Below are 22,027 nucleotides of genomic sequence, written 5' to 3' on the forward strand. Positions count from 1 at the left end.
GTTTTGGTGTCATGCAGACCCAGCTTAAGTGCTGGCCATCAGTGGCTCCTATACAATCCCTAGAAATTAAAGCACAGACATCATTTGTCTCTCCAAATCCTAGTTATTGGCATCCTTGGATAAAGAAGGAGTGAAAAGGGGGAAAGGAGTTCTCACGTCAGATTAAGCAAAAGTTTCTGGAAAGTGAAAGGGTGAAAAGTTGTTCTCAGATCCACAGATGGTGCTGCCTTCCCAAGCCTGTAGAAGCAAACCTCAACATTGAGATGACCATGTTCTAAGTCATGAAGCCAACTCATGCCTCTACCTCTTCCTCTTTATTTCAGACTTTCCAAGACAGATTAATAGGAAGACAGAGCCAAGAGGTGCTCCTTCATCATACATCCTAAAGACAAGACATCTTGAATGAAAGATTCTATTTCCTATCTAGTTTGCAGGCAGAGTTAGTGCTAACCCTCCACCAAAAAAATGTGACCACAAGGTTTAGCACTAGCACTTCACACATACTTCCATTTCCTCACCACATCAGCAACCCCACTCTGAACCTCCACCCTCTAATGCTCCCCTGTAATATTCTCATCTCTTCCTTCCTCTCCCAAAGCATGTCCAGATCAAAGCCTTCCCTCTCTCCATATATGACATCCAAGCCAAGTATTAAGCAAGAGCAATATGTAATTAATACATTATTTCATGTGCACTGTTATCTATCTTTTCTTATTTGCAGTTTTGCACAATTGCTCTGTGTACAATTTTGGAGCTACACAGTCCTGGGCCCAAGTCCTGGCCCTGTCACCTTGCTAGTTTTGCAACCATGGGCAAGTGACTCCATTTCCTTCTTCATCAATAAAAGGGAGATAGATACAAGGATATCTGCCTCAACTCGTCACAGCCTGTGCAACCAACAGAAAGAAGGAAAATAAGAACTATTGTGACAAGGGAAGAAATTTTCACATAGGAATTTTATCTCCTACTTTTAAGAAAAAGAAAGAAGACCCCTCACTGCCCCAACAACAATGCACTAACCGCTGCTCACAGCCAATGAAACCCACCGCTACTCTTGTTCTTCTCCGATGAAATTCGTTCAAAACAACCCTCCTCGATTTCTTCCTAAAACCTAATAAAAGCTGACCTTCCCCCAAAGTGTGTGTGTATGTGTGTGTATCTACTTCATGTGAATGTTATGAGAATTAAATGAGTAATGTGCATAAGTGCTGAGACGAGAGCCAGGCACATGAGAAGTTTAATATGTGGTAACTATTGTTTTTTCTGATTCTTACTACATTCCTGTGATACAAACGGGGTTTCTAATCACCATTTTATATAACAGTCATGTGACTTGCTTGCCCAAGTTCACAAAGGAAAGCTTGTTGCTTTGTTTTCCACCAAAACCCTCTAACAATATCCCTTCGATCTTCCTCAATCATTTAAAAATGATAATGATAATAATAATAATAATAATAATTAATAATAGCTAACACAGCTACTTGAGGAAATTGAGACACAGAAAGTCCAACATCACCAGCTGATAAGTGGCATAGTCAAGAACCAAACCCAATTAATCTGGGAGCAGAGTCCACCCTCTTAATTACCACACTATAAAAGAGGTACTATTTTATTCATTCATTACATACACAATTCCAAACCTGTGCTAGATTCCAAAACTACAGGATGCTTAAAATAGTCCTTGACATAAAGTAGCCTACAATCCAGTAAAGACAAATTACCATACAATCTGATTAATGTTGTTTTAGTGGCATGAATAAGGTGCTTCAAAATCACAGTGCAACAAATGGTGTCTGGCCCAATCAAGGAAGACTTCATATGGGAGGTGCCCTTTGAAGGCAGGGTTAAGAAGGAGCAAGGCAGGACTTCCAGAAAAAGGAAACCATTTGTAAAGGCTGGAAACTCAAATGTGCAAAGGTGCTGGGACCAGTGAGAAGTTCAGTGTGGACAGATTAAAAGTGCATGAAGGAAAGACAGCTAGAAAGATGGACAGGCATTGCATTGGAGAAGCCCCAACATACTAAACTAAGAAGTATGAATCTTATCCTCGAAACAGGAGAGAAGAAAAACAGATTTTTAAACAGCTGTGCAGAGTACTGTGACTTGATCATTTTTAGAATAACCCTGGAAGATGATGCGCTGGACTAGGGACACATTGGCAAGACATTGATTTAACAAATGGTTGAAACGGTCTAAGAAAGACAATTTTAAATATTGTCGACTGTTAGAATAACCCAGAAAAGTGTTTTTTAAGTACAGATTCTTAAGCCCCACCCAAATGAGTCAAAATTAACTAAGATAAACTTGGGGAATCAGTGCATGTATTTTGGCGGCAGTGGGGGCACGGTGTTTCTGTGTGTATGTTTTACTCCCCAACTAATTCTGAAGGCAAGCCTGATTTGGTAAACACTGATCTTTAAAGAGACCTAGTAAGAGTCCAAACAAAATGGTAGTAGGGAGGATAAAAAGAGGCTAGATTAAAGATATAATTCTATATTAGAATTTTCAGGATTTTTATGGGATTATAGCTGATGCAGGATCCTCCTATATGAGTCCCAGGAGATAAAAAGGGAGCTGCCTCTTGGGACCCAAAGTAAGACAAAAGGAGCCAGTCAACCAACATGATATCCCTAAACTATTACCCAGACACTAATAACATACACTAAAGAGTTACATCTAATAGTAGAAGAAACATGCCTTGCCCTACCTAACACTTGCCCTTCACTCACACTTCCATCCTTTCTCCTGCTCTCCGCTCTAATTCCAAATCAGTGTCCCTACTCAGACCCAAATCTTGTCACTGAAATATCACCATGGCTGTTAAAATTTTTTTTTCAAGCCTGTTGATTAAAAAAAATCCGAGTTGGAATGAACATATTGTCACCAGTAAATTAGCTACTTACTATTCCCTGACCTATTTTTCCTATCACAGCCTCATCTGATTATTCCAAGCAGACAAGTCTATTTTCCTCTTTTGGCAAGCAGATGAAGAGAGTGGGATGGAAGTTATATTAAGAAAAAAGTAAGTGCACTGTAGTGCATACTTGAAAGCCTTTTTGCGATAAAAGGACGGAACTTAGCCCGGGAAAGTCACAGTGTCAAGCTTAAATGCTTTCTCTACCGGTGTGCTTTGGGGGCGGGGGGGTGGGGTGGGGGAGAAACACATAACCTGGAAAGCTGCTTTGGACAATTATATTACCAACAGGGAGTTTTATGAGACAATATCAGAGGGGAAGTGCAATGAGGCACTAGACTGCAAAAAGAAAAAAACAATGGGATCGTAGAAACAGGGACAGATAAAGTTGGCAATGAAGAGGGCATTTAGTTTAATTGCTTAACCTTTCCTTTCCACTGCATCTGTAAGTGGAGCAAAATGTCCCCTCCAGTCTCCAGAAGGCACCTGGAGGCAACAGCGGGCAGGAGAGGAGGCTGATGGCCCACGGAGATGCAGGACTAGTCAGTAACGGGTGAGGTAAAGTGTATAACCCCTCAAATGATGTACTTCAGCCTTCTGCCGAGTCCAAAATGGCAGGTGGCAAAGCTTTGACCCCAAAAGAAAACAATTTGCACTGCTTGCAATGGTGGGAGAATTCACGGAAGAATGGTTCCCTTTGCTTCACGCTCTGTAGGCACCACTGGGAGGAGATGTAGGGAGGGGGAAGCTGTGTTTGCTGCAGGCTGTGAATTCTAATTCTGGCTCTGCTGCTGATTTCCCATGGGACCTTGAAAGGAGGCACTTGATATCTTAAAGCTTCAATTTCCTTCCCAGAGAGGTGGGCCTCAACCTTATCAATAAATGATTATGAAGGGAGCATTTCATTCATGCCCCCAGGACAGCCTAGCACATAGGTGATTCCCAAGAGTAGCAAATTAAAATGTTTCTAAGCACTAGTTGGCTAGAGAAACCAAAATACTAACATGATGGCAAATATACGTCTTACTTAAATCTAATCTTAAAAGAGTGGCATATCCCCCCAAATCATCAAGCATTAACTGAAATACAGTATCAAAGCTCTTTGAAGACACATTAAGTGCTATTCGAATACAGAGCCATGTCATTATTATTACTGACCAAAAAAAATTGCATTAAATCCTGGAGGGGTATGCTATTCCCATCCTCTACTAACATTTCTGTTTATTCCATATTTATATTTTTATTTACTTATATATTTATTCCATACTCCATATTTATTTTCAAGTGCCTTTCTTGTGCCTGGCATTAACTAGGCACTAAGAATGTAAGAGTGAACTGTAGCCAGACACAAAAGGACAAGTTTTATATGATTCCACTTATAAAAGGCATCTAGAATAGGCACTCATAGCAACTGAAGGCAGAAAGGAGATTACCAAGGGCTGAAGAGAGAGAAAATGGGGAGTTACTCCTCAGCAGTTATAGCTTCTATTTCAGGTGACAAAAAGTTTTGGAAATGGATATTGGTGATGGTTACACATGTTGCAAACATACTTAATACCACTAAATTGTACACTTAAAAATGGCTAACATGGTGGGGTGCCTGGTAACTCAGTGGGTTAAGCGTCCTATTCTTGATTTCTGTTCAGGTCATGATCTCAGGGTGGTGAGATTGAGCCCCTCTTCAGGCTCTGTGCTGGATATGGAGCCTGCTTAAGATTCTCTCTCTCTCTCTCTCTCTCTCTCCCTCTGCCTCTCCCTCCCCAAACTAAGCCCAACCACCCTCCTCCTCAAGCACACTATCTCTCTCTCTCTCTCTCTCTCGAAGAAGAAGAAGAAGAAGAAGAAGAAGAAGAAGGAGGAGGAGGAGGAGGAGGAGGAGGCGGCTAACATGGTAAACTTCACATTATACATATTTTGCCACATTTTTTTAAAGAGTTGAAACAAAGAAAAGAAGTGAAATGCAAGTTCTTTCTTCCTCTGACAAACACAGGACCCTTCCTTCCTAGTCAGAAAATTCCGCTGTTGTGAATCCTGTTGCTTTCTGCTCCCCAGGAAGTTTTTCAAGGTTCTTTATCATCTTGTGTCCTGACATTAAGAACCTACTCGATTTGGGTTATTTCCAGAATATTGAGTATTATCAAACTTTCATTATCTTGGATGTTCACTGAAGTTCTCTTCTCACAGCTGAGTAAATATTCTTCCAACAGGAAGCCTGACAGATGAATTGTCTTGGCCCCAAAATGTATTTTCACATCAGAACTCAGGCAACTGTGACACTTTCTCCCTCTAAGCTCCTCTTTTGAATAGTTTAGCATGATTCAAGGCTTTTCCACCTTCCCTCACCTTCAGGATATTCTTTTTCAAGAAAATTTGTCGTTAATAAAGACCATTCCCTCACAAGAATGGGAGCAGCGTTGTGGCCTAGGAAAAGAAGGTGGATGGTCTAACTTGGAAAATCAAGCAACACACTCAGGAAAGCTGAATTCTGGTTCTGGTTCTGTTCCTAATTTAACCATAAGACCACAGCCTAACCTTCCAATTCAATTCCTCTCTCTGGAAAAGGAGAGATTAAAACACCTCCTAAAATCTTCACTGCAATTTAATGAAATCAAATCCTAAGGGAATACATTATGAAAAAGATTTAAACAGAGTCAAATTATTTTGGTAGTTCATGAATTAAATCACTTTCGCCGGGATCCAAGACTAACCCAATTTCCACTGTATCCTACTTACAGTTATTAGTGTTAGAGTCAAGTTATTGAATTTAGAGTTTACTTGGCATAGTATTGGCTGATGTGTTGATTGTCTTTCTTTAAGAATATAATTTAGACTTATTCTTACGTGTCAGTTCTGTAATTCTCCTTGAATCTCAACTTCACTGGCTCACCAATTTCACTAATTTGTCAATTCTTTAAATACATGCCTTACCCTTGGAACAGAGTCATTCAACCTTATTTCTAGAGACATTTTGAACTAGATAATTGGAATCGTTCTTTGTTGTGATGGGCTGTCCTGTGCATTGTGGGATGTTTAAATGCATACCTAGTCTTTACCCACTAGATGTTAGTAGCACCCCTCTCCTAAAGTTGTGACAACCAAAACCATCTCCAGACATTACCAAATGTTCCCCAGGGGACAAATTTGCCACCAAGACTACGACTACTCTTTCCCCTTGAGAACCTCGTCCTAACTAGACCTTGTTTCTAGCCATAGAACTAATACTTATGACAACACCACCATTCATTCCCTTCATAACCTCTAAATGGCCACTGTCTATCTCACCTTCTATCTTTTGGAACACTTTCCCTGCTCTGAGAAATAGGGCAGTGCTTGTCTAAAAGCCTCACCTATGCGTATAGCCCACACATGATATATTCTGAACTGTATCTAAAAGAGATTCAGCCCCTTCAATCATTCCTGAAAATATTAAGCTAGGAATATTAAAGTTGATTTGGACATAGGATTTATAGATGAGGAATAGATAAAAACCGACTCAAACCTTCACCACAACTCAAAAATGAATCTTAGCAAAATCCTTTTAGGAAACAAAACAAAAAGTCGTGGGACCTTTTCAGAAGTCATCACTCACTTCATATTGTCTTAATCCAACTTCAGTGAGAATTAAATATTGCTTATGTGTCAGATCCTGTATCATGAACGTCTTTAACTTATTTAACAAAAGCATATTCTTTTTGAAATACCATTCCTGACTCTGCGTGGCAAACTTGTCTAATTCCAGTCTGACTGGAAACGTTTTCCACATGCTCACTTTCTTTCTGTCCCCAAGTCCAGCTTCAAAAATATCTGATGTTACTTGAGAGACTACAATGTAATTTAAAATATTGGAAAATTTGAGATTTCAGGAAACTGATGTAAACCATTTAATATTTACTTCTCACTTTCAAATTTCCCAGATCATCTAATGAGCTTTTCAGGGTGTTTCTTCCAATTGATTGCAAAGGTAAATATGGCTTCTATTTGAGGGAGGGCACGAGGAGAAAGATTTTTCTATAATTCAGAGTGCTTTCCAACTCTGCCACCTGATTAGGCCTCAGAATGGGGTAACACCTATTTTTGGAAAAGTAGATAAATCTCTGAGGTTTAAACACCATAACTACCTGACCTGAGGAAATACAATTGTTTATTATGAAAAAAAATTAATTCCATAAATTCTTTTCATCCAGTTACTAAGTATCTGCTGTGTTTTCCACAGGGAGATGCAAATAGACAAAAGTCCAGGAGTTAAATTTCAATTCTTTGGTCTCGACTACCTATCACAAGGCATTAGCAAGCAGGAGCTGAAACAGTGTGCTTAAGCCCAGACATGTATTGTTAAATGTGACATGCTCAATTTATCATTAGTTATGAAGTGAAAACGGATGAATACACATTCAATTTAGTTCAGCTGCTTTCTTCATTTATCACACTCTTTCATCATCCATCATCTTCCCCCACCCTTTTGATTTGAACAAATAACACATTTTCATAAGTTTAATCTAATTAATCATAATTGTAAGGTAATGTTCCCTTAATGAACCATACATCTGATTTTACTAAGTTTGTTGCAATTTTAATAAAATGCACTCCAGATAGAATCTACAAATGTTCTCTTTGAAGCCCAACCACCTAATCATTCCTCTGCCTAACCCATGTTTCTCAACTCTGCATGGATGCACGCGCACACAGGCGCACACATACACACACGAGCACACTCTTCTTTCCAGGGTTGATGAAGATGTAACAATACTGAGAGTCACTGGAGTGTGTTGGTCTTCTACAGAACAACTGTCTCAGTAAATTGGAAAGTGTTCATCGTTTTATGAGGTGAGATAGGAAGTTAGGAAAATTAATTGCAGAGTGGAAAAAAAAGTAATGAGGGATGGAAAGGATTCCTCTTCTGTTATTGTTATGAACCTGAAGTCAGACGGCAGTGGTAACCACAAAAACTAAGACAGAAACATAAAGAAGAAATTGTTATCTGTGGGTGTAAATGATGCTGCAAATCCCCAAATCCTCTCTTACTAACATAATTCCAAAGAAAAGCTCACAGGAGAGATGATAGTCTAAAAACTCTTGCAATCACATATCCCCCCACACATTTGAGCAGAGGGCCTAACAGGAGCCTCCACATATGCACAAGCTTTGGTTAAGGTGACAAAGCATCAGAGAACCCTTAAAGCCAGAAGAAGCACTAAAGCTGTTCTCCTCAAATCCCGTGCTTTAGACACGAGGAGGCTGGGGCCACAGAGGTTAAGGGACTTGCTCAAGCTGGTAGAATTAGATGGCAATAGAATCGAGACTGCAACATCAGCTCTCTGCTGGGCATTCCAGCTCCATTTCCCATCTGATCTTGCATTCACCTCCATGTCACAGAAAACTCTCCCTATTCGAGACTGTTTGATCTGAAAAATAACGTGTGTTAGAAAGAAAAGTAGAATCTCTTCAGAGCCTAGACCATGGTAGTAATAGGAAGACAAGATCTCATAGCATTTTACAAGCCAAGTGCCATAATGATACTCTCAGAAAGAGGCCAAAACCTTTCCACTGCGTCTCTCTTGTCCCCTCACAGAAGACAACACTCCAAGTTTCAAGTGAGAGTGTTGCCTCCCCCTACCCCCAGAACATTGGATTTCCTGCCCAGGGGGTGGGGGGGTGGAGGTTGCTTTTCTTTACTGACTATTGGCTCTGTACCGTCCTTCTCCTGGGTATGAGCTCTGCTTCTCTTGCACAATCTCATTAGTGACACTGGCACCATATGCCCTGGCTTTCTCCCTGTGTTCCTGACATTCTAGCCCAGGATATTTCTTAACTTCTCCATGTGACAGCAAGATGATGACCAAACTAAAGAATCAATTAACATAAATATAAAGAATAGGACCTATTAGTCATTCCCCCGCTTTATGGTTTAAGGGCTGAAACTATCCAATAGCCCTGACATCCACCTTGGCAAAATGCTTCTCTGCCCTAATGCTAATTACAAATTTCATTCGTTATCTGCTTTGGAGCCAATCTCAGCGATCAATGCACAAGGAATGATCACACATTCACAAACAAAAACACACAGACAAGGTTAATTCCTTTTTAAATGAAAAAAAAAGTGCTGATACCAGTCCTTTCATACACTGCTACTAAGAGTATAAACTGGCAGTTGGCAGGCAGAGTGAGAAGGCAACACTGTCATACTCATCAAAAGCTTTAGATTTTGGGATGCCTGGGTAGCTCAGTGGGTGAGCGCCTGCCTTTGGCTCAGGGCGTGATCCTGGAGACCTGGGATCGAGTTCCAATCAGGCTCCCCACATGGAGCCTGCTTCTCCCTCTGCCTGTGTCTCCGATGCGTCTCTCTCTGTGTCGCTCATGAATAAATAAATAAAATCTTTTTTTGAAAAAAAAAGGTTTAGATTTTGGCTGATGCTTTGATAGAAAAAGTTCAGTTCCAGTAATTTCTTCTAAGTAAATAATGTTTCACAGCTTGAAAGTTTGAAACACTATTTTTAAAAAATTAGGGGTGGGGTGCCTGGGTGGCTCTTGGATTAAGCATCTGCCTTTGGTTCTCAGGTGATGATCTCAGGGTCCTGGGATCAAGCCCCAAGTGGGGCTCCCTGCTCAGAAGAAAGCCTGCTTCTCCCTCTCCCTCTGTACGCCATCTCGTGGTTCCTCTGTCTCTCTCTCGCTCTCACTCTTATTCTCAAATAAATAAATAAAATCTTTTTTTAAAAAAATTAGGGGTTGGGATGCCTGGGTGGCTCAGTGGTTAAGTATCTGCCTTTGGCTCAGGGCATGATCCCAGGGTCCCGGGATTGAGCCTCACATCGGGCTCTCCACAGGGAGCCTACTTCTCTCTCTATCTATGTCTCTGCCTCTGTGTGTGTGTGTCTCTCATGAATAAATAAATAAAATATATTTTTTTAAATACAGCAAGTGTTTAAAAAAGACATTAGGGGATATTTGAAATAACATTGTAAAATAATGTTCAATCCTTAAATATTCACAGAATATATTAGGTTAAAAAAAGGTAAGTTAGAAAACAGTATCCTAGTATTATCTCATTTTTAATTTTACGAATACATTGATTTTATAAATAGATTTGATAAATATACACTAAAATGTAAGCATTAACAATTTCATGTGTAAGAATTATAAAAATTATAATTCATTAATTAACTGTGTAAGTTACAATGCTCTGTTTAATTCTCTCTCTTGTGAATTTCTGAAAGCAGCAGTTGGCCTATCTTGTTTACTGTTATATTCCCACTGCTTTGCATGTAACTAGACAGTCATAATTCTAACTGCTTTCCTGAGAAACAGTGACAACTAATGTCCTAAGAAACTAGAGAAAACTATTCATTCAGAAACTCAATGGAAATTAGATAAGAAACACATATTTGCACATATTTGCAAAGCAGAGATCAGCACCAATAAGCATGCTTTAAGGCATCTTTCTTTTAATCAGTAGTGAATTGAACAGCTACTGGGTATCAAGCATTCTAAAGTTCCTTGAGATGGAGGAAAGAGATGAATACAGTGAAGAATAGAGGGGAAAAGAACTTCCTCTCCTTCAAAAAAATTACAAATTTTATTGGAAAAACAGAGCCTATAAGCATGTAATTCCATATAAGACAGAATGAAATGTGATACAACAGAGCTATAAATTAAATGCCATGAGAGAAGAAAAAGGAGGTATTAAATGCAATTTGGTGGTGGGAGGTCAGAGGAGGCTTCAAAGAGGGGCTGACACCCTTAAAAGATCCATAGTTGAGTTTTGATAGATGGAGAAGAGGGAGGTCTTTTCTACATTTAACCTTGAATTAGAATAAAACTAATTCCCAATAGCCTGGCATTTAATCACTGCAGAATCAAAAGGCCAAGCAGACTTGCTAAACATTCAGGGACAGATTTTTTTCTAACCCAGAGGGCATGCGGCAGCAACAACAAATTACAAACTTTGCACTATAGTTGGATGCCTGTCCAGCCCTCACCTGCCCAGCCTGCAGAGGAGCAGAGACAGATTCTGAGCATTCAATTTATTTTCTTCCAAAGCATTTCTCACAACCTGATTAGCATATCTTTATGTGCCTACTTACTGTCTGTCTCTCATCACTAGAATGAAAGTTCCAAAAAGGCAGGGACTTTGTGTTTTGCTCACCACTGCAACCCCCGACACCTAGAACAAAGCCTAGAATATGGTAGAAATGCATTAAATATTTGTTAAATCGGTTAACATCCTGTGGTGTGGTATGGCACATGCAAGGTATGCCACACTCTGGAAGAATACCATTGCCACCACTGAGACAAGGAAACTAAAGCAAACCCATGAAAAACTACTTTTTTTTTTTTTTGCTCCATTTCCTGTTTCTATACTTGCTAAGTAAGACCTACATCCCTGCCTTAACCAAGTCTTATAGAACAGATAATATATGTCCTCCTTGCAAAGGTCAAGGAGTTGATGATTTCTTTGGAGTCTTCTAGCACAACAGATTAACATCTAAGGACTGACCTGACAGCATTGTCATGAACATTTTCCAAGACTACTGACTCACCAACATCCCTGGCTCCAGGAAGTGACTTATGGAGGACAACTGAGCATTCACCTGTTTTGAGTAGTTCCTGAATGCATAAGAGGACATACCCCAGACCACCATCTTCAATAAAAACCCCAGACCTCAAGCAAAGATGAGGTCTTTATTCATTTATGAGTGTCCTGGAAGTTCTCTCTGTGTCTGTACTCTCTCCATGTCTTCAATAAACTCTGCTCTCACTTCCTCTTACTTGCTTTCTATCCTGCACAAAGCCTAGGACCCTCTTGGCTGGTCTTATAGAACTTGCCTCTGGGTCCTCAGACCCAGACAGCCTGCATCACTACCATACCCAGTTGGCGGGCCCACTAAGACTCTGAATCCAAGATGTATGTCCTCCGTAGTATGTGGATTTGGACTGGTAGATTCAGAACACTTCAAGGAATGGACTACTTTCAGAGGTTCCCAAGTTCATTACCCTAGAAAAGACCTTAGATGGCTTAATTCAAATCCCTCAGAAATCCCATCAAATTCATTCATTTCCTCACTTATTCCTCCATGCTTTCATTTATCAAGCATTTACTAATTCTTGACATGTAAGAAGTATTATTATAATAAATAATTAGTCTTGGTCCCAGGTTTCTAGGAGAGAGCTCTTTAAACCCTCAGAATTTCCTGAATGATATAAACGTCTTCGTCATTCATGTTGGGTTCTTGGGCCACTCCTGCATTGGTACTAAGGAAATGATTAGGATATGGGCTGGTCATGCCAGAAAAACCAAGCATGTGACTAGAGGTTTAGGTCTTTGAGCTAAGTGAAAATCAGCCCAACTTCCACAGAGGAAAGTAGGGCTGGAGATTGAGTTCAATCACAGGGCCAATAATTCAATCAATGACCTCCAATAAAAATATCTGATCACTAAAGCTTAGGTGAACTTCCTGGTTAGTGAACACATTAGTGTGCTAAAAGAGTGATGTGTCCTGATTCTACATGTCAAGGATATGAAAGTTCTGTCTTTGGAAACCTCACAGACCCAACACTATCTGTATCCTTTATAATAAAACCATAATCATAAGTATAGCACTTTCCTGAGTTTTGTGAGTCATTATAGTGAATTATCAAAGCTGAAGGGGTCATGGAAACCTCCAAATTATAGCCAGTTGGTCAGAAGTGCATGTGGTCTGGAGACCCCCAAACTTGTGGCTGCCACCTGAAGTATTGTTGGTACAGTATTGTTGGGTACTGTGCCCTTAACCTCCAGAGTCTGCACTAACTCTGATGGTTAGCATTAGAACTGCATTGCAGTATTGCAAGTATTATTTTAGCTATTCACCAAAATTCATGACCCCAAGGGAAATTTCTAAAGAGCACTCAAAGGTACACTTTGAGAAATAGACTTAAAGAACTTAACATACTCTCCATTTATCACCAGTAAAAACCCAGGATAGAAATAGTCCTTGGTTATCAATTAGTTATATTACAAAGTAGTAGGAAGGCTCCCTCTGGTAGAAGAATGCCTCTGCCCACTGGCACCATCACTAGTAGGGGAACAGGGGCACTGGGAAGACACTCCAAGTACATCCAACATCCCATGATTTGGCTAAAGGCTGCAATTCCAGCATTCTTCTGTGTGTGTGTGTGTGTGCGTGTGTGTGTGTGTGTGTGTGTGTGTGTGTATAGATGGCTCAGTGGGTGGATGTATCCTGCAGAAGAACTGGTGTATTAGAATTCTAGGGGAAATTCTAGAACTGAGGTTTTTACTTTCAAGTACCCTCTTCTAGGTAGAAAAGACAAAAATGATCTCATAAAATTTTATCTCATGAGATATTAAAGGCCAGCATATAGCCTATTAACTGACTCCTGAAGAACCACGTTGGGCATGGTAGGGGCCACTCCAAGCACAGCAACATGAAGTCCTGTAGGCCTATAGCATGCCTTGGGTTCCAGCTTAGGATCAACTATGAACAGCTGCTCAACTGCATTCTCCAGTGACAAGGATGTCAGCACAATACATTGAGATTCTTAACCTAAGCAATGATATATGTGGTGTTATGGATTATGAGATAAGAAAACAATTCTGAAGTTATTTTCCCAGATGAAACATTAGGCAGTTTCCCAAAGTTTAAAAGCCCCACTTTTCTTATCTGTAAAATGAGGATGACAACCCATGCCCAACATGCCTTGAAAGACTGTCGTAAAAGAAATTGAACCTATTTTAAAAGTACGCTCACGGTCAGATGTGGATTGTTATTATAACACATCCTAAGGAACTACTGAACTTGAATTTGTTATAGAAAATAGTTACTGCGTATCTTATCTGTTCATGAAGGCTTTCCTATTCCTTGACCAAAATCTATAACCTGTATGACAGGTCAAAAATAAGACTGAAATTTTACTTTTTGGAGACCTTAGCAAAAAGAAATTTAGTAGATTTTAAAATAGAAACAATTTAGTGAGTCCTTGAATGCTTATCTCCTTTGCTAGGAAGTTTGGATAAAATTTTCAAGAAAACTGGAAACAGGATTAATTACAATGATATACTGTATAATGAATGATTTAGAATTAATCTTATATACTTATATAATGAATGCATCACTGTCCAATTTCACACTGATTATCTCTTTCAGTCTTCCAACAATGATATGAGTCTCGTTAGATATGATGCTATAGATCCAGAAAGACTAATAATTTGCCCAAGATCACAGAGCTAGCAAGTACCACCTGAAAATAGCTACTTACACATAAAAATAGCTCATATTTACTGAGTGCTTACCGTGTATCAGATACAACTCTAGGCATTTTCACGCACTTAATTTGTCTAGTCTTCTAAACCCTGTAAGATAGGTCATACTGTTGTCTAAGCAAGGAACTAAGAAAAAGAAACTTCCTCACAGTCACAAAGCTAATAAATGAGAGAACTGGGATTCAAACTCAGAAACCATACACTTACCACTAAGCCCATCAGTAAAATGGTAAGATGAAACCTACATGGCTGGGTTACCATAAGGATTTTTTAAAAGTAGTAAATGTAGAAGGGCTGAACTCCTTGCCTGGCATGTGATATTATGATACTTTACTGGGATCTGCTCTTGTGGAACCACATCTTCTGATTCCTGACCAGACTCTTTACCTGACACTGTGCTACATCTCATCTTGGGGGTAGGTGGGGTTCTAAGGTTCCAAGAAATAGTTATCAACATGGCTGGACAAATTACTAAATTAGAATATAATGACCTTAAATGAAATCTTAGGCCAAACTTGGCCAAAACTATAAGGCATAAATTTCCATGTGGTCTAGTGCATCTTCACAAACATAACAAGTCAGAATCAACCTCTGGTGGCAATGTGATGTCTTGTTCCTGGCAATCTGAGATATCTTGTCACCTCAATGTTAAGAGGTGGTCAGCGTTATAAGCTTTATAATTTCTCTTCTCAATAAAATACTCCAAAGTAAAAGCATGTAGGCTTCCTATAGATCTTAGAATGAGAGAAAATAATTTAAATAGTCTAAAATTTATTTGCAAGTGTATCACCTAGAGCAATGTCTAGTATAAGTTGAGTTGAATGAATGAATTCGCATGAATGAATAAATCAGACAAAACTACCATTCTTTATAACCCCCTACTGGTATTGCTTCTTGAATGGAAGATGATCAAGATTTTTAAAGGGCAAGACAACTGGGTAGCTCAGTGGCTGAGCATCTACCTTCAGCTCAGGTTGTGATCCCAGGACCCTGGAATCAAGTCCTGCTTCAGCTCCCACTGCCCACAGGGAGCCTGCTTCTCCCTCTGCCTGTGTGTCTGCCTTTCTCTCTCTTTCTCTCTCTCTCTCATGAATAAATAAATAAAATCTTTAAAATATATATGTTTCTTTAAAGGGCAAATTGATTTTTTTAACTCTTTAATATTAAGAAACAGCTTCTAAACGAGCTCAAACAAATGGTTGTCAGTGCAGAATTACTATAAACATATGAACACTTCCAACATTTAAGAAAAATATATTATCCTTATTTTGGGTTCATTCACTGATTTTTTTTTAAATACTGAAATCTTTATTTCAAATAGTACTCCAAAAATGCTATAATTAATCAGATGATTTTCATGTTCAGCAAATGCATAACCAGTGATTCTCTAAACATTCATTGAAATTAACTAATGGAGCAACTTAAAGAAAAATATGGTAGATGAATTTTTGATTCACAGTTTCTTTTTTTTATATATAATAAATTTATTTTTTATTGGTGTTCAATTTGCCAACATACAGAACAACACCGAGTGCTCACCCGTCAAGTGCCCCCCTCAGTGCCCTGTCACCCATTCACCCCCACCCCCCACCCTCCTCCCCTTCCACCACCCCTAGTTTGTTTCCCAGTTAGGAGTCTTTATGTTTTGTCTCTTCTGATATTTCCCAGACATTTCTTCTCCCTTCCCTTATATTCCCTTTCACTATTATTTATATTCCCCAAATGAATGAGAACATATAATGTTTGTCCTTCTCCGACTGACTTACTTCACTCAGCATAATACCCTCCAGTTCCATCCACATTGAAGCAAATGGTGGGTATTTGTTGTTTCTAATGGCTGAGGAATATTCCATTGTATACATAGACCACATCTTCTTTATCCAGTCATCTTTCGATGGACACCGAGGCTCCTTCCACAGTTTGGCTCTTGTGGACATTGCTGCTAGAAACATCGGGGTGCAGGTGTCGCGGCATTTCATTGCATCTGTATCTTTGGGGTAAATCCCCAACAGTGCAATTGCTGGGTCGTAGGGCAGGTCTATTTTTAACTCTTTGAGGAACCTCCACACAGTTTCCCAGAGTGGCTGCACCAGTTCACATTCCCACCAACAGTGTAAGAGGGTTCCCTTTTCTCCGCATCCTCTCCAACATTTGTGGTTTCCTGCCTTGTTAATGTTCCCCATTCTCACTGGGGTGAGGTGGTATCTCATTGTGGTTTTGATTTGTATTTCCCTGATGGCAAGTGATGCAGAGCATTTTCTCATGTGCGTGTTGGCCATGTCTATGTCTTCCTCTGTAAGATTTCTCTTCATGGCTTTTGGCCATTTCATGATTGGATTGTTTGTTTCTTTGGTGTTGAGTTTAATAAGTTCTTTATAGATCTTGGAAACTAGCCCTTTATCTGATATGTCATTTGCAAATATCTTCTCCCATTCTGTAGGTTGTCTTTGAGTTTTGTTGACTGTATCCTTTGCTGTACAAAAGCTTATCTTGATGAAGTCCCAATAGTTCATTTTTGCTTTTGTTTCTTTTGCCTTCATGGATGTATCTTGCAAGAAGTTACTGTGGCTGTGTGGAATCAGAAAAGACCCCGGATAGCCAGGGGAATTTTAAAAAAGAAAACCAAAAAAAAAAAAAAGAAAGAAAAGAAAACCATATCTGGGGGCATCACAATGCCAGATTTCAGGTTGTACTACAAAGCTGTGGTCATCAAGACAGTGTGGTACTGGCACAAAAACAGACACATAGATCAATGGAACAGAATAGAGAACCCAGAAGTGGACGAACTTTATGGTCAACTAATATTCGATAAAGGAGGAAAGACTATCCATTGGAAGAAGGACAGTCTCTTCAATAAATGGTGCTGGGAAAATTGGACATCCACATGCAGAAGAATGAAACTAGACCACTCTCTTTCACCATACACAAAGATAAACTCAAAATGGATGAAAGATCTAAATGTGAGACAAGATTCCATCAAAATCCTAGAGGAGAACACAGGCATTCACTGATTTTTTAATAAACATTTCATATTACAGAAATATGAGAGTTTTATACAGTATTATGCTTAAATATTCTAAGTATTTTTGAGTCTGTAGTAAACCTATAATTTTATTTACTCCTACCTAATCTTGGCATTGTTATTACATAAGTCAATAATTCTTTCTTCCTGAAATCTAGAAATGTAGACTTCACCAATTTTAACAATAATTACTTCTGGGTGATGAAATTCATATTATCTATTGCTTTTGTTTTGCATATTTCTATTTTTTCTGGAATTCATTGATAAACATTTTTACAAAAACAATAAATCCATTATGTTTAATATCTTCCTAACAAGGTTATCATGTATTCAATCATTCAAAAAAATCATTCCTGAGCACCTACTATGTGCAAGGAACTTTGTTAGACATTCCATATCTAACAAAGATAATAAGATAAAACCACTGAGCCAGCCAAAGGATAGTAGTAGGAGATAGACTTAGAAGACAATAAGATCAATAATGTGTCCAATTGATGCCCAAGAGAAAAATGTACTAGGCTTAATGGGGACAAGGATGCAGAAAAAGGAGGTCAACCTATCTGGGAGAAGAGGGTAAGAGAAGCTTCATAGAAGCTATGAACTTTCATAACAGAACAAAACCTACATCTGTCCACCATCTGCATTCTCCCAGTTTTTATAAATTAACCTATTCTGTGAATAGGCTATATTTCATCTGAAGGGTCTATAGAATAACTTGGACCTAAGAATCAGTTAAGATTCCAAATCAGGTACAAAATCAATGCCCAGAAGTCAGTGGCATTTCTATACACTAACAATGAGACAGAAGAAAGAGAAATTAAGGAGTCAATCCCATTTACAATTGCACCCAAAAGCATAAGATACCTAGGAATAAACCTCACCAAAGATGTAAAGGATCTATACCCTCAAAACTATAGAACACTTCTGAAAGAAATTGAGGAAGACACAAAGAGATGGAAAAATATTCCATGCTCATGGATTGGCAGAATTAATATTGTGAAAATGTCAATGTTACCCAGGGCAATATACACGTTTAATGCAATCCCTATCAAAATACCATGGACTTTCTTCAGAGAGTTAGAACAAATTATTTTAAGATTTGTGTGGAATCAGAAAAGACCCCGAATAGCCAGGGGAATTTTAAAAAAGAAAACCATATCTGGGGGCATCACAATGCCAGATTTCAGGTTGTACTACAAAGCTGTGGTCATCAAGACAGTGTGGTACTGGCACAAAAACAGACACATAGATCAGTGGAACAGAATAGAGAATCCAGAAGTGGACCCTGAACTTTATGGGCAACTAATATTCGATAAAGGAGGAAAGACTATCCATTGGAAGAAAGACAGTCTCTTCAATAAATGGTGCTGGGAAAATTGGACATCCACATGCAGAAGAATGAAACTAGACCACTCCCTTTCACCATACACAAAGATAAACTCAAAATGGATGAAAGATCTAAATGTGAGACAAGATTCCATCAAAATCCTAGAGAAGAACACAGGCAACACCCTTTTTGAACTCGGCCACAGTAACTTCTTGCAAGATACATCCACAAAGGCAAAAGAAACAAAAGCAAAAATGAACTATTGGGACTTCATCAAGATAAGAAGCTTTTGCACAGCAAAGGATACAGTCAACAAAACTCAAAGACAACCTACAGAATGGGAGAAGATATTTGCAAATGACATATCAGATAAAGGGCTAGTTTCCAAGATCTATAAAGAACTTATTAAACTCAACACCAAAGAAACAAACAATCCAATCATGAAATGGGCAAAAGACATGAACAGAAATCTCACAGAGGAAGACATAGACATGGCCAACATGCATATGAGAAAATGCTCTGCATCACTTGCCATCAGGGAAATACAAATCAAAACTACAATGAGATACCACCTCACACCAGTGAGAATGGGGAAAATTAACAAGGCAGGAAACAACAAATGTTGGAGAGGATGCGGAGAAAAGGGAACCCTCCTACACTGTTGGTGGGAATGTGAACTGGTGCAGCCACTCTGGAAAACTGTGTGGAGGTTCCTCAAACAGTTAAAAATATACCTGCCCTACGACCCAGCAATTGCACTGTTGGGGATTTACCCCAAAGATACAAATGCAATGAAACGCCGGGACACCTGCACCCCGATGTTTCTAGCAGCAATGGCCACGATAGCCAAACTGTGGAAGGAGCCTCGGTGTCCAACGAAAGATGAATGGATAAAGAAGATGTGGTTTATGTATACAATGGAATATTACTCAACTATTAGAAATGACAAATACCCACCATTTGCTTCAACGTGGATGGAACTGGAGGGTATTATGCTGAGTGAAGTAAGTCAGTCGGAGAAGGACAAACATTATATGTTCTCATTCATTTGGGGAATATAAATAATAGTGAAAGGGAAAACAAGGGAAGGGAGAAGAAATGTGTGGGAAATATCAGAAAGGGAGACAGAACGTAAAGACTGCTAACTCTGGGAAACGAACTAGGGGTGGTAGAAGGGGAGGAGGGCGGGGGGTGGGAGTGAATGGGTGACGGGCACTGGGCGTTATTCTGTATGTTAGTAAATTGAACACCAATAAAAAAAAAAAAAAAAAAAGATTCCAAATCAGGGATCCCTGGGTGGCGCAGCGGTTTGGCGCCTGCCTTTGGCCCAGGGCGCGATCCTGGAGACCCGGGATCGAATCCCACGTCGGGCTCCCGGTGCATGGAGCCTGCTTCTCCCTCTGCCTGTGTCTCTGCCTCTCTCTCTCTCTCTGTAACTATCATAAAAAAAAAAAAAAAAAAAAAAGATTCCAAATCAGTATGACTCCAAGTTGAAGAAAGGACTCAGGAGTGACCAATGGCTTATAATTATATTCTGGGTTCTTCTCCATAATCCAAAGTAGCCAGTGAAAGGTAGACATGATGAGGCATAGTTACCAAGAAATTGCGATGGGAAAATAAAGGAGCTTTTTTTTCATTCTCCTAAAATAATTAGCTACCATAGTCAAAAACTGAAGAAGATTAAAATATTTGTCTGCCAGGTGATACAAAGGTGTGCAATGAACAAACAAGCCATGAAGAAGAAAAATAGAGACACCCACATAGCCAAAACAGCATGGCTGAAGTGTCATCCTCATCATATAGTTACTCTGTTTATAATTCTTATTCTTAGGAGATACACAAAACTTTCCAGTGCTACATAACAAATAGGAGACAAACTCTGGCTCATCCCAGCCTGAATCCTCCTCCTCACATCATGGTGGGCCTAACTACAGATTGGTATGGCCAGAGGAAGAAGAGAGAAAGGAAAAATCTAAATCAAGACGTCTCCCTAGCTCTGCACAGCTCTGGACTGCATACACAGTCCCTATCCCTTTCCCATATCATTTCCCAGAGTCACCACCTTGTCCCAAGTGGAGGGACAAAGTGCTTAGGAGACTCACTGTATCCGGATTTTTTGCTGAGGTATAAATAAATCTTCAGTTGTTTTATGTTATCTGAAAATTCATCATCAGCTCCTATGTTTGCTGCCTTTTCTTATTGGAAATGAACAATGAAAGGACTGATAAGTGTCAGAGTCATGGATAAGAGGTTGGTGCTCTCCGTCTATTTCTTTGTTCCTGAGATTAAAAATCTTTATAAAATTGAAACAGCTCTGTGGTAGACATGATGGATAGGCACCCAATATCCATTCCACCCTCCTCCTGGTATGTCTTCCTGTACTACATAGCCTGAAAAACTACAAAAGCACAGTTGACAAACAACTAGAGTTCTAGATGCAATTTTGGTTTAACCCATTCAATGAATTCGTGTTCTTCTGGAGAGTGGACGTGATGGAGGCCATGCTACTGCTCTCTCCTAATATTTCCATTCTTTCTGCAGATATGCACATCAAGGAGGTTCAACAAAATGCCCTACACTGTGAAAAATAGATCCAAAATTTTTAATCATAGAAAATTCAGGCTGCTATTATTATGAGATTAATGTAATGACTGGATCAAGCCCACACAGCTAACCAGCCAGGAAGTTCTGAGGTTCCAGTCACACAACTAAAATTGACTCTGTCCAAGCTCAGGCTTGATCTCAACAGTGGCAATTTTTTCTCTATCTTTAATATCAATGATAATTCCAAGACAGTGACAGCAATTCCGGGAATTTCCCAATTAGTTTGTATTCATCTTTGTTAGCTCCATCCAGAGAGATTGGGTTGGGAAGAACACTAAAGATTCAGGGATCCTCCCACCAGCTCAAAATAGAACTGCCTGGATTTTTCTACCTGGCCATACCCTCTTCTCATTCCCACCTGCCCAAGAGAGAATTGAGGACTTTAGCCCACTCTCATTCTCAAATAGGGCTGGGTGGAGGATGGCAGCCAATCATGTTGTATGTATTTACATTATTGTGGGCTGGTGTCATTGGATTTGACTTTTCCATAGCTGTATTAGCAGAGGTCTTGTCACTAGCTTTGTGGGACTTAAGAGGAAAGGAATGGGCAACCATTTTGCCATGTGAATCATAGCAGACACAACATTGTTCTGGTATATGAGATAATACTAAGGATGACCCAATTACTGTGCTTTATCACCAGCTGAACCTGCAGGAGATCCCACCCTCCCTCACTGAACCAATTTCCTTGCCTCTTCCCTATGCCCTTTAGTGTTCCCACAATTTCACCAACTTTGTTAGGATTCTTACCCGAGGCAAGTAGCAAGCATACTGCTATTTCAACTACCCCCCCAAAAAATTCATGGGAATATTCATGAATGTTTCATTTCTAGGCCTTCAACAGAAGGAGATAGGTTCCTAGACATATTTTCCCCACATAATCATTACAACTCATAGTAAGCA

This window comes from Canis lupus, chromosome 32 (genome assembly GCF_011100685.1).
Source record: "Canis lupus familiaris isolate Mischka breed German Shepherd chromosome 32, alternate assembly UU_Cfam_GSD_1.0, whole genome shotgun sequence".
Lineage (NCBI taxonomy): Eukaryota > Metazoa > Chordata > Mammalia > Carnivora > Canidae > Canis > Canis lupus.